At 38.0% G+C, this 14,397-nt stretch overlaps 1 protein-coding gene across 31 annotated transcripts in view; it reads left to right on the forward strand.

Annotated features, from left to right (window-relative positions):
• ADGRL2 (adhesion G protein-coupled receptor L2) overlaps window positions 1–14,397 on the forward strand; it is a 613,413-nt gene that overhangs the window by 71,112 nt on the left and 527,904 nt on the right. For all 31 annotated transcript variants that reach the window (XM_044238562.1, XM_044238560.1, XM_044238559.1 and 28 more), the window contains one exon: window positions 11,111–11,285. The gene's annotated coding sequence lies outside the window, so the exon portion shown is untranslated. Of the gene's footprint in view, window positions 1–11,110; window positions 11,286–14,397 lie in introns of those variants that run through there.

Genomic DNA, 14,397 nt, shown 5'->3' on the forward strand with positions numbered 1-14,397 from the left:
ATTCCAGGACCCTGAGATCATGACCTAAGCCAAAGGCAGAAGCTTAACCCACTGAGCCACCCAGGCGCCCCTGCACAGAGCACTCTTACTCACACAGCTTCCACCCTGTCTCTGAGAGGCAACTAAGCTTGTCCCGAACTACTCACCACCACCCCCAAACAGCCTTGGCAGGGACCAGTGACTTTTGCTTATTTATCTGGCAAACGTTTTACCAAGCCATTATCCCACTCCATGCTGGATATCATTCTAGATACCAGAAGTAAAAGAATGAGCAGACCAGAATTAGTTTTTACATTCATAGAGCTTTCCATAAAATGGAGAAGACATTCATATTTTCAATCATTTTTTTAAAAATCTATGCTAAAATGGTGACTTGTATAAAATAGAAAAGTTCACATGGCTGAGAGATGATCTAACCAACAGGTGTAATCTACTCAGAGGAATCAGGGAATATGTTCTTGATGAGATGACCTTGGTAACAAGCAATTAATTCCAGAATAGTAACAATAAAAAATATCCACTGGAATTTGCATAACACTTTTCTTTAATGATAATACCTCCAGTTCCCATACCAAAATTAGTGGTATTGTCAAAGAATTCAAGAAATGTGTACTGTTAGAAAGGAAAAATAGGTTTAAAAATAGTTACTAGACAAAGAAAACACACATTTACATGCATATTTGCAGTTTATGTGTTTCTGTATTTTGGTCTTTATCTACCACTCTTTCCTAAAATGTCAGAGATTGTAGATAAAGTCAGTGTCCTTGTTTTTTTATCAGAAGATCTGATTATAGTATCTTATTTGGCAGTTAAAAGTTCATGGCCAGACCTCATGCCCTATTAGCTCACCGTATAGCACAGGGAAGATTTTGGGCCCTGGAATTAACCTTACAAAATACCAACTGCTTCTCTACCACCTACTAGTTTTCAGGGAAATTACATCAATTTGGGGGACCTCAGCTGTCTTGGCTTTAAAATGAAAACAATGCGCTGTTTTTTAATCAAAGAGAGTTTTGTGAGAATTAAATGAGCATGTGTTTTAATAAACATTTATATAGTGGTTATTGTGTCTCAAACACAGTTTCAAGAACTTTCCCAATGTTTATTCAATCAATCCTCATAACATACCAATAAGGATGGCTCTATTAGGACACTTTAGCACATTTTACCTGGGACCTGGCCAAGGTGATACAACTAGTAAAAGGCAAGTCTCACCATCAAACCCAGAACTTGCTCTCTCCACCCTTTCACATGGAGGCACTAAATGAAAGTGCTTTATACATATCCACAGGAAAAAAAAAATGTGAATTACTATTCACTTTGATTATGTATGTCTCCATGTTCTGATGAGTAGCAATTACAACTTTCCCCAAATTACTACTATGTTCTAGATGCACAATTAGACTTCCTCTTCCTTTTCCTCCACTTCTTCCTCCTTACTCTTCGGACAAAATTGTCATTCTCTTTTTCTTCTCTCTTGTATGTGTGCTCTCATTGATTTCTTTTAGTGGGCAGATATGTGACCTCTCCTTATTTTAATTAAGCCAGGAGTATTATAAAATGCTTATGGAAGTGTATAATATCTGAATTGAGTATAAACATGGCTTAGGCAGCTAAGATTCTAAAATCCCATGTTTATATTCTAAGACAATTTTTCAGGCATTCCTCAATAGTGTTGAGATTTCAATACCCAGACTAATCATCCATTGTCTTCTCATAGAAATTACCAGGTTAATTTATGCCACAGAACATAAAAGAGTTACAAGTACTTTCTGAGGAATGCCCAGTCAGGGGTGGGGAAGGGTGGCTGAGAGCATGCTCAAAATTAAATTTCATTGAGATATTATCACTTACTCAACAACGCAAGGAAATCAGAAGAATTAGGTCTTCCTTTGGCATCTGCCAATGATTCTGTGTGAACTTAGAATTGGATCATCTGCTCCAGATAGGACAAAACCTGGACTTAACTCTACTTCCACACATTCAGGGAACTATTTGGAATATTGAAATATACTATTTCATACCTTAAAGAAAATATATCACATCCTCAAAATAATAATAGAGACTATTTTCATAAGGTTTTTTCTACTTTCTAATATGTTAAAAAATCAGCTGAGCCATCTCCTCCCCTCTGGGGTGGGGGGAGTCATTGTGGAATCATGATTATGGCATGTAAGGGAATTGTTCTTATATATAATACTTTTATTTCATTTCCTTTTAAAATCCAATAAAATGTTATCTCCTCATGAAAAGTTATAAAATTTTAGTCCTCTTGAAAAAGATTATAATTAATCTGAGGTTTCAGACACATATTTAATCTATTAGTAGAAAAATGTTCCATCTCTACTATAATTATGTTGAAAAAGTTTGAGATGAGACTTTAAAAAATCTTTACCCATGCATTAAACAATTTTGAATATTGCTCTCTTTTTACCAAGAACAGACCAAGGGGAAATACACTCTTAGCAGCAGTACAAAAGATTTAGGCTAGTGAGAGAAATGGCCTCTGGTAGTTCTCACATCATGGAATTTTTTTTATCAGTGGAAACCACAGACCCTCTGTGTTAAGGGCTTCACAATAGAATTTTCACCTTTCAAATACAATTTAGGTTTAACACTGTTTTGAGATAAGGCGTGAACTGAGAGGCATCTCAGCATCTTTTGATCCCTCACCTTGAAGGGCTGAACCGGACCATAATAGCACCAATCTTGAGTAAAGAAGTGGAACCGATTTTGCTAAAACATCTGAAATATACTCTTCCTAAATAGTAACACCTGGTCATGCAGAAAGTCCCAAGGAGTCTTTGTTCCCAGGAGATTCCCCAACCCAGTTTTCTGCTGCTCCAGAGGCTTCAGGAACATGGCTCAGGTCAACGAGGTGCCGCCATGGGGTCTAGTCTCTGGGCTGTTCTTGAAGTAGAATTGTTTCTCTGACTCTCCTCACTCTCAAGTTTTGACTACTGTGCAGTTTCAACGAGTCCTATCGATATTTTTCTGTTAATTAAAAATAACAAGCACCGTTGTTGTCTGAGAGAAGTTGTGCTTCTCCCTGGTAGATGCCACCACAGCCCGAAAATCACTGACTTTAGGGAAAGCAGAACCCTGCGCCCAAATCAGCAACATCTGCAGTATGAAAGGGGACTCCAGAGGTTAAAACCAATTTAAGCTTGTCAGTCTCTAGGCAAATGCCGCAGAATCTTCAGAAACAGCTTGTGACGGGGGAGTGTTGAATGGAAATAAGCTCAATCAACCTTCCAGTTTGGATCATTGAGAAGGCTGGGATTTTTTAAAATTGTATTTATTTATTATTGTTTTGTCGTGTTTTGGTTTGGGTTCCATTTGGTTTAAGCTCCTTATTCCTCGTCTGGTGTTACTGGAAGAAATGTGTGTTCCTGCAAGATAGATTTCCTCCCATGTCCAGAAATCTTCATGGAAGAGAAGTTCATTGCTACCATCTGTATTTGGTTTAGGAGAGCTTTGATTAATAAGGACCACCCTATTGTTCATTTGTCTGACATGTGGAAATATTTGTAATCTGTTCCTGGTGAGAGAGATTTCAGCAAGGACCTGGCTTGACTTTCAAACCCACGTTGCCAATGAAAACCAGCCTCCTGAATCCAGAGGTCAGTGGGGAACAAGCAAAGGTGTTTTATCTGCCCGTCACCCCCTCCTGCAAACACCAACACCTGTTAGAAGTAAGGTTGAAACGATCCTGTTGGAACTCCGGGACAGAGACCCAATTCCAACCTGAAAGAGGCTCTGATGTGTGGTGTATAATGAGAGCCGGAGACTGCCCACTGCTACACATCATTATCATTCAGATCATGAAAGAAAATGAAATGGTTCAAGCAGATAACAGCTGTTTTTATTCTGCTTTTCAAAGATTCTCTTAAACAACCTGATCTCATTGCTTTTATTTAAGGGTGAACACCCAATTGTAAACATAGGAGAGATGCATTCTCATGATGTCAGTAATAAAAGAATGTATAAAGCAGCATGTGTATTCTGGAAAGCTAACTAACCATTAAAGCCAAGAAACATAGTCTGGCACAAATCTTATTATGTGTCCAAGAGGACTTGATGGTATGCACATAAGAAAATGTAATGAAACAGCGGGAAGGGGAAAAGAAGGGAGGAGAAGGAGCCAGAGGGTTGGGGGTGCGTACTTTTTTTTTTATAACTGCGAGATGTTAGCAAAATTAGAGGAAAGCAAAGCTGCCAAGATCATCTGAGAAAAGGGTTAGCATAGCAAGTAGAAATGCAAGCAGTTGGGTTTCTATTTCATTGTATGTTGGATTACAGAAACACCTCTTCGCTTTTTTATCTATTAGTTATAGACAATGGGGCAGTTAACTAAGACACGGACAGGAAAAAGGAAGAGGTCCAGTTTTCCTTTTATCAGGAGTTCAGATCTCACTTGGGCAACATGCATCTTTTGTGTTTATAATTGTTCCAATGGTTAAGATGAGTATTCGGGGTAGCTTGCTTCAGGGATTCAGCATCGCACATTGGTCATCAGAAAACTTATAAAATTGATACTCATCGTGATTCTTCATTTTTTCCAAAAATAGAGCAAGAAAATAGGCAATCTCTCCTAGGTGCACTATATGATGACGGTGTTCACTTATTAATTTTTTTTAATTTCAGCACAATAGGTAGCATCCTTTATGAAATGGATCCTATGTGTTAATAAAAGCAGAAATAGATCCCTTTACTAGACTTGATAATAAAAAGGGAAGCCTATGTATGTGTAAACTTTGAATGTATATATACATTTGAATGAATATATACATTCAAAGTTTACACCTAACCTTGGTTTATGACCTGCATAAAGTATGACATTTGACCAAAAAAAAAAAGAGTTCAACAAGCAATTTAAAATGGGAATCTGGGGCACCTGGGTGGCTCAATGGGTTAAGCCTCTGCCTTCGACTCAGGTCATGATCTCAGGGTCCTGGGATCGAACCCTGCATGGGGGGGATTTCTGCTCAGCGGGGAGGCTGTTTCCCCTTCTCTCTCTGCCTACTTGTTATCTCTCTCTCTCTCTCTCTCTCTCTGTGTCAAATAAATTATTTATTTATTATATAATTATTTTAAAATGATAAAATAAAATAAAATGGGAATCTAAAGTTCATAAGCTTAGACCTGTGCTTTACAAAAGAAGGAAGAAAGAAAGAAAGAAAAGTAGAAAGCATTAAAAATGTCAGCTCTGTAGACTTGCTGCTAAAAAAATTCTTGTTCACCTGTGCATAAAATACAACCACCCCCAAGGGTGTGCAATTTTACAAAGGCGAATTAATCTTTTATCTGCCCAACATTCAAACTACAATGTATTTCAAAGTTGGAGGACATAAACCACTAAATATGAGATTGTTTTAGATAGCTCTGCCAAAGAAAAACTATAATGCGTGGCTTGGGGTCCTGAATTATAGCTGAATTTTCTGCTCTCAGACGTTCATTAGTTTATGTTCAAGGGGCCAAGGAAAAGTAGCAATACCTTGCACCACCCTATGACATTCTATTCTTTGAATCCAATCGGAAATAATGTGGCAAACCAGTGTTTTGAAATGGCATTTCCAGATCAGTTAGGAACAGTGTTCAGATTTAACTGCAAAAATTTTTCATCAGTGTGAAAAATGCGGATTCCATGGGCTTATGTTAAAATATAGCAGTAATGCACACACACACACACACGCACACAAGTGATCATTCCTAATGGCTTAAACTGATACTCAAATAGTCTATTCATTATCAACTATGGCTATGTTAGTTTTCCAGGTTGTGAGTTATCTGCACCCCAAACTCCTTTTCTTCTTCTTTCCTCCTAAGCACCTGGGTAGGGTCGTTCTGCTCACTGCTGTACCCTCCGCTGAGAAAGAATTGCAAATAAATGGAGACTATAAAGAAGACACCCATCACCATGGAGAGGAACACAAAGTGTACACAGATTTATGCTAATGAGCGGCACTAAATCTCTGACGAATACATGGTTTTAAACAATACACCCAAATAAGGAACTTGAATCTGCAAATACATCCGGAAACAAGAAGCCGTGTAGGCTAGACAGCCAGGGGAGCCAGGGGAGGCCAAGGGTATTAGCCCTGAAATTCAGAGTCTTGTTTCTATTTATGGCACATGAGATAGTCACGTGGCTTTGAGACATGAGTTTGGAGACCAAATGAATAGCAAGTTTGAAGGCTGAGTGCCAAATGACTTGAAACATCTGAGAAGTGAAAATATCCCTGAACCAAGGCACGCTACTGTATTGAAAACAATTACTGTTCTTGATCATTTTTCTGCTTTAGATCAAGTTATGTCTCTTTTGGTGGGAGCAGGTGTACTCATGGCTTTGGGAATGGTAACTAATCAAGTCACATATGGACACAAAACCCCCCACACACACGTTTTTGGTAAGCCCATGCAAACAAAATCACAACTTCTTAGCATCTCAAAGGGGAAAAAAAAAACAAAAAACCTGTGATTTGTTACCAAGGAAGCATAGATTTCACCTTCCCACTTCTCCGAAGATTCGTAGTAATCCAAAATCAAGTGAGCAGAGACACATTGAAAATCTGCTCCTTTACCCCCTGCTTTTGGGATATTAATGACTACAAGATGTCTACCGCTTATTCGAGCAGGAAGAACTGCTTCCCAGAGGGAAGGAGAAACTGGGAACAGACCCAGAGGAGCAATAAGTTCATGGACAGGTCTAAAGAGCTCTCAATATCAGCACGTTCCAGAGCTTAGTAACAAAGCTTAGGCTATTGCATAATCTGTCCATCAAAGTCAGCACACACGATTTCTTTCAATCTTACTTCTAGAAGATGACTTCTTTTTCATAAATGGGCATTTTCCTTACACCGGAATTTAGTGTACAATGCTAACAATTAGTATCTGCCACTGCCTGTTTTGTCCTGGTCATAACAGGGTTTAAAGAATCAGAAAGAAGGGGGAAATGTATATTTGAGGCCATGCAGTAAATGTAGTTTCCTCTTTAAAGGATGGAGTAGAACAGAAATGTCCTGCTTTCAAAAAGCTTATTTTGATTTTGAAGGGTCCCCCTGCTCAGGTGCCATTCCTTTTTCGCTTACTTTTTTCTCAATTGTCTCGCTTTTCTCCACACATCCCTGATGCAGATTAGCACAGGCCTCCAAGCCCCAGGCATCAAAGGAATTAGGTCAGACCCAGAAGAAATCAGGTTGCAGGCAAGAAAAAAAAAATTAATAAAATAGAAGCTATGCCAGCCTGGTACTTCTGTATTCCTTCAGGCAGACTAAGGAGCCCTGGCCTTAGATGTGACAGTATTAAGTAATAAGGACGCGGGGGGGAAGAAAGAAGAAAAGATGTTGGAGAGACCAAAGATTTTAATAGCACTAGCAACAGGATGATAGGCTGAATTTCTTTAAAACTAGACTGTATATACTGCTTGGGTAGGGTGAGTTCTCAGCCTTAAAACAATATTGCCAACCAAAATATAACTCCAGGAAAGATCTAGTGCAGCATCTGTTTTCCTGTGGTTTAGGTTTTGGGGAAAAAAGCTATTTGGTATTTGTATTCCCCCTGAGATCAGTGGTCTTTTAAGGTATATATTATCTACCTACAGGAAAGTCATCTTATATTAGCATGTTTAATGCTCACTTATTCAAGTAGCACTATCTTATGTGTTTTTGGGTTAGTCTAAGGACAAAAGAGAGAGAGAGAGATTTTATTAGAAGATGTCCACGCTCAGTTCATTCTCCAGATGACCATTTTAGTTGCCATTATCACTCCTGCCGAAATGATTGGAGGAGTAATTCGAATTCAACCTATCACATTATCCAAGGGCATTCTATGAATAGCAGCCACCAGAGCAAGTTCTGGCAAAGCTGCAAAGGCAGCGTATCAAAGTCAGCAGTAATATTCGAGAGTGTTTTCCAGAGTTAGCGAATGCAGAAGAGAATATTTATATGTGATCTCTCAAACTATAGAAAGTATTTTGGGAGAGATGTTTTTTCACAGTCCTTAGATTAGCCATTATGCATTCTCTAAGCATTCTCAAGGGGTTTGGGGAGGATGGAAGAAGTCGTTGGGTGAAGCTAGCCACACTTACACCTGTTATCTTGTTGGGTCCTCCCTGAGGGAGATCTTGGCATCTTTAGCGCCTCCTTGTGTGATAAGAAAATGCGGCACAGGCATTAAGCAACTTGTCCAAGACCCTAGAAGGCAGCAGAAATGAAATTTGAACTCAGGGCATTGAAAAGAAGCTCCAGTGCCTTCTCCCTCGTGCTGCGAGCAGTTTCAAGTTTTAGAAAAGGCAAAATCTCCTTGGGCTTCTGAACATAGTAAATCTCAGCTCCTGAGATGTACCTTCTCAGCTCTCAGATGTACCTTCAAAAGGTTAAAAACAGAACAAAAACTATTGTCATTTTCAGCCCTATTCTTATCAATACAATAATTTTAGCCAAGGAAAAATATCATTCTAACTAATATACACTGAGAGATTATTTCATGACAGATACGGGTGTATTTCTTGCATAAGTTAATGTAATAGTCACTATACAGGACAGGACGTAATATTATTATTCCAATTTGAAGAAAGAGCAATTGAGTCTAAGAGATGTGGAGTAATTTCCCCCCAGGTTATCAGCTAGAAAGGGAAAGAGCCAGGATTTAGACTAAGTTGTCTGGTTCCAGAGACAGTATAAATAACCACCAGCTCTATTGCTTCCTCAGGTCATTGTTAATCGAATCATTATATCACACTGTACATAAAGGAGTGGCATTTCATTACATGATTATGTTGCGAATATAAATGAACACCAATTATTAGGAACATGTTTTACATATGCATAGCTTTTGTCCAGAATTACCTTTTCTCTTCCCGAGCTACCTCATTCTTCTTGCTTGTCTTTTAAAATCTGGCTTTACCATTCGCCTTCCTGGAGTCATCAGTGTGATTTACAAGCCGCTCTGTCCTCGCAGAGTCGTGCCGTAATGAGATCTGTCACACTGGGCTGTAATGATACACCTAACTTTTTCTCCAACCGGACTTGAAGCATTTTGAGGGAAGGCACTCCGTCTTTCACATCATTTGGTCACTGGTAGTAGCACTCGTCATGTAGAAGGTGCCCAAAACAGATTGCATTGATGAATGAAAGAACGAAAAAAGAAAACAGTGTGTAAATACTTGGTTGAAAGAGAGAGATGATTGGATGAAAGATGGATGAGAGATGCATGGGTGGAAATAGAAAAGGACACCTAACACATACAGACAGGAAATTCATGGATCCGTCCAACGGATGGACCAAACTTCAAATGAACAGAGCTTCTTGGGTGTATGTCTTCCAAAAAAAATCCATCTTACTATCCTACCTTTGAATACTGTTCTTTCTGCTAGTGTTTCCTTTCAGTAGTCATTAACTATGATTCAGTAAGTTAGTGGTAAATTTGCTTTTGGAAATTTTGGGTTTTGGAGCTGGATTTCACTCCTCTGAAGTCAGACACCCTAGATACCTTTGGATAGAAGAGATGCATCACACTCTTGGCTTCCTAGCTTCAGCTACTCCCTACTTTTCTCCACCATTTGCCTGGCAGGTGCTCCCTGAAGATTTGGCCTCTGTTACCCCTACAAGATTTTAGCAATGAAAATAGCATGAAATCCTAAACTACTGCCAAGTGTGAATCTTCTACTTCACAACAGATATTTCCTCCTGGTCCTAATAAGGAATAACCCACATAATATCTCGGTATTTTAATATTATGCCATTCCAAATGGCAGATTATATTTGCCTAACTGTCAGAACAAGGAAAAAAACAATGTTTTCCTCATTAATAATCACAACATTGTAAGAAAACATTAATTTCTCCACCCCAAAGAACCCACAGAAATCGCAAGCTACCTTCAGATGCCTTTCTGATACCATTTATGAATATAATTCTCTGTTTAGAGTACAATTTCCAGAGAAAAATTTTTCCACAAAGGATTTGGGGCTGTTTATAACCAGAGATATAGCCACTGCTTGGAGAGTTGCACTGGACAATTACTAGTCAAAGCTTAAAAATATAAAGGCAAGTAAAGATTGGTCTTTTACTTGAAGTCAACAGTTTCCTGATTCTAGTCAAGAAAAAGAGTTTACTGGATTTCCTTTGACACTATTAAACAGCTTTTCATTTTTGATCTGATAGACTAATTATTTTTCCAGAGTGGTATAATTTATCCCTTCAATTATTTCTTCAGATGTCGATAGAGAGCCTACTCTTTGTCAGGCACCACAGTGTAATGTATTTTCTGACTAGTGGTTAAATATCTTGTTTCTCTCTCACTATGTTTTTGCCCTCAATGACCTAGTGTTTATGACTACACAAACTAGCCAGTCAAAGTCTCCAAATAAAATAACATTGGGGGCAAAATATACATGTGTGGGAGTTTATTTTAATTAAGAGCAATAGCAGTCTGCAGCTTACATAATTTTAAACTATTAGAGATCTGAGTCAGCTTTAGAACACATAAATTCAAATTGTTGTTGGTTGCTACTGAATGGCAAGAGAGGTAACTGGAGTGCTGCCATCTTTTGGTTATGTAAATGAGGAAATATGCAAAATCTCCACTCTTGTTTGGGCCAAATATTTGTGTATAAAATTTAGGCACTATCTCAGAATCAGAGTGTGTGTGTGTGTGTGTGTGTGTGTGTGTAAATATGTGTGTGTATAAATACATAAAATATGTATTTATATATGCATATGTGTTTTATATGCATTTACAAATATATATGAATATATATGCATATGTATTTTATATATTTAAATATTTTTAAAACTTTGACACTATATATTCACAGTAGATGTGTTCCTAAACCTCTACAGGATACAAACAGCAAGAAAACAGAGCCACTGAGTGTAAAAAAAGTTTGTCCTAGTGGCCTAAGACAGATGGACTCATGCACAAAAGTCCTCACAATTTTGAAAAGTACCAACGTAAACTTTTAAACCAAATTAAAAATTACAAGTTGGAAAATGTTTGTGGGTTATCAAAACATTCTCTATGTCTGGCCTGCTCTGCACTGACTCATATTCTTGCAAGTCTCATGGGACACCTCTTAAACACACTTCACCTTTCTTTCTTTGGTTTCAGGGTAGAAAGAGTCCCTTTAACTCCTGAAGACAGTAAATCACAGTTTGTGTGGTGGTTCTCAGAAGACACTTAAAGGGCTGAATTGGATGCTCTACATAGCACCCTTGCCAAAAGAGTTCGGAAATGACTTCCAGCTTCCCACAGTAATAAAATGGCACTGTTTGGCATCTTTAAGGTAATAAAAGTGAAATTTTTTCCATTCTAGTAAATGAGAAGAGAGGCCTGGTTGTTTTAAAAACTGATTAAAATTCATGTGTTTTCCTCAAATTATAGAGCATTATATGAGCACGCTTACACGTGAACTTGGGACCACCTCAGAGCTCTGTTAGAGCCAGCTCTCTGAGGGAGACAGGATGTGCTAGTGGGTCAGTTGCAAGGGAGCCTGGGAAGGACCCGTCAGGTGCTGAGAATACTGAGGCCATGGTTCAACAGGGGGCACTGTTCCCTCTGAGTCCGTGGTGAATGCATTCAAAGTGAGCTCTTTGGAGGGTTGGGGTTTTTGTGTTGTTTTTTTGTTGTTTTTTTCTTTTGGCTTGAAGGAAGCGGTGTGGAAGTTCGGAAGTGCTTCTGGCACTGTTAAACAGCTGCTGAGTCTCATCACAGACTCTGGTTGCATTTTGGTTTTGGGAAAAGCTCTAGCAGACAGGTTTCGTGTCTTTGAGAAAGAGGCTTGTGCAAGGAATTATCGTCATTTGTATACGAGACATTTTAGATTCAGTCGCTCTCCACGTTTCGAAGGAAAATCTTTTGTCATTCCTTTGACTCATAGGGTCTAAGAGGAAGTTTGATCATCTTCCATTTCCCATCTGGGTATTCATAAGGCACCTGCATCTCTGGGATTTCTCCTAGACTACACAATGTTACCAACTGACAACAAACATTGTGCGAAGGAAGACCACCCTTCAGGAAAGGCACCTGTACGTTAGAAGCCTGTCAGCCAAAGGCACAGGATGTAGCTTCCTTTCCTTAGTCCTTATTTCAGCTGTACCAGAAGTAGAAATTATAATTGTGGCTGGAAAATTGTGGCTGGCTGGAATACACAAGACAGATACTTTTTACATGCAGGCCAGCCCACATTCGTCTTTGTTTAATATGCTGCAATTACAAGGCTATTACAAACAAATTAGTAGTATCACGGAAGAATTTTTAATGACTTACTGATTTCAATTATTGCCAAATACCTTCATCTAACCGTCACATCCTTAATTAAGAGACACCAGCGTGTGTGTTTATATAATCTCTTTGTTAAAATTATGCAATGGTGGCCTCAGCAGTTAGGGACTGGTCCATTCATTAAGTAGACACAACCATCAAAGAGGTTAAGTCGATATTACAATAGAAGCAGGATATGGACACACCCAGTCTAACAATAGTGGGGAAGGAGGTGAACTTAACAAAGATCTGATAAGAGGAAGGGGAAATACTGCTGCAATGCTTACTGATGGTCTGTAAACACTCCAGTTCATGTTTATTAAGCCTCTGACAGCTCACTTCAACAAAGACAGAATTAGATGTACATGCTAATGCCTTTTGCTCACAAATACTCCCAATGAGTATGACCCAAATCAGAGCATCTGACTTCAGTGGGTAACCATCTGTGATAGAGAGGGGAATGTTTCCTTCTGGGCTAGCCCAGAAATACCAACGGAGACAGGGTTCCTGCAACTAGTCCTTGATTTTCACCTTCAATAAGTATGTACCTATCAAATTATGTGGTCTCCAAGCAGACTCATGCAGAGGTTTTAGAAAGAAACTTATAGCCCCTGATACACTGCTAATCATCCACAAAATATGACATGACATGTTTAAAGACCTCTGCTTGCCCTTATCCCTCTGTCATGTGATTTAGCCATTCCTCTCAATACTTTGAGCTAAGAGCTTTTAATGGCCAGGGAGCATATTTAACTATGCGCAGAATAGTCAGTAGTCAATCAGTAAGTATTTGCTGAATGAATAAGTAAATGAAGAAACATGTAAAAGTTAGTTTCTCATTTTTCTTGTTGCTAAAAGGAAGTAATCTTACTTGGGTAAGTAAGACAATTCATGTTCTTGATTTTTTTTTTAAGTCTAATTAATTTATCCCTAAAAATATAAACTACACTGTGCTACCCTAAATAACCTTCCTGATTAAGAGTAGTAAGAGTTAAGAAAATAAACAGCTAGCAAATTCAACTTCTCTAACTCTTATATTAGCAAGAACTTTCTAAAGAGTTTCTAGTTGTATTTCAGTCTGTCCCCTCATCCCTCACTTCTTACCTCCTCGTAATTTATTTATCTTTTATATTCCAAATATTCCTATACACTTGTAGTAAATAAAATAATCAGTATCCTTTAAACATTTCTAATTGTGATCTTCTATTCTAACATATCTATTTTGTATTCAATGGATAAAATTCCATTTATCCATTCACTTCACATACATTGGTGAGTGTCTACCATGTGCAAGATAACCTACCAAAATTTAAGGATGCAACAGAAAACATTCAGTTTCTCTTTATTCCACATGTTTCAGAGTTTGCCTAATCCCACTGGTTTGCTTTGATTTGGCCAGTGGTCCTAAATGATCATATAGCCTGAAGACATGCCATTACGAGAGTGATTCTGAAGGTTGTCCGTGTTGTCCATACCTAGGAACCTGTGACCATGTATGTAGTAAAACAGGTTCTGAATTTCATTCCCTTAGAATCAGGCTCAGTAGATAACATGCATTAAGAATCATTGTTTTAAGAATTAAATTTCCAGGTACAACATGTATCTTCTTTTACTTCCTCATTATATTTTCTCTATAAAACACAATTTAAATATTCCTGAATTGTGTTCTACAATTACAGAAGAATCTGTTGTGATCCAGGAGGACTACTATAGTATTTTTTTGTCCCTCTAAAAGGATGGGGATTAATGGGGATTATTAAATGTAATTTTTTTTAAAAAACTCACATTTTGATAAGAAAAATACTTCAATTGCCATCATTCAATTCTAAATTGATAATATATTGTGAGGGAAATGATGGATTTTTGGTCATTAACTTTAACTATCATTTTACAGAATAATTTTCAAAAGTTTCCACTAAGTACTTTTTTTAACAATTTCTTTTGTAATTTTCCCTCAAAATATTCCATTGGGTCCTAATATAAATCTTACCTAGGCCTTTAGAAAAATGTAAGAGAAGTAAGATCTATTTTCCTTCTTATGTCAATAATGTCTTACTTCAAACTCTTTGAATGAATTATTTTTCTCTATAAGTTCTTCAGTAATATAGCATCATGTTACGGGTTGTGGACAGAAT

Source organism: Neovison vison, chromosome 2 (genome assembly GCF_020171115.1).
Source record: "Neovison vison isolate M4711 chromosome 2, ASM_NN_V1, whole genome shotgun sequence".
NCBI lineage: Eukaryota > Metazoa > Chordata > Mammalia > Carnivora > Mustelidae > Neogale > Neogale vison.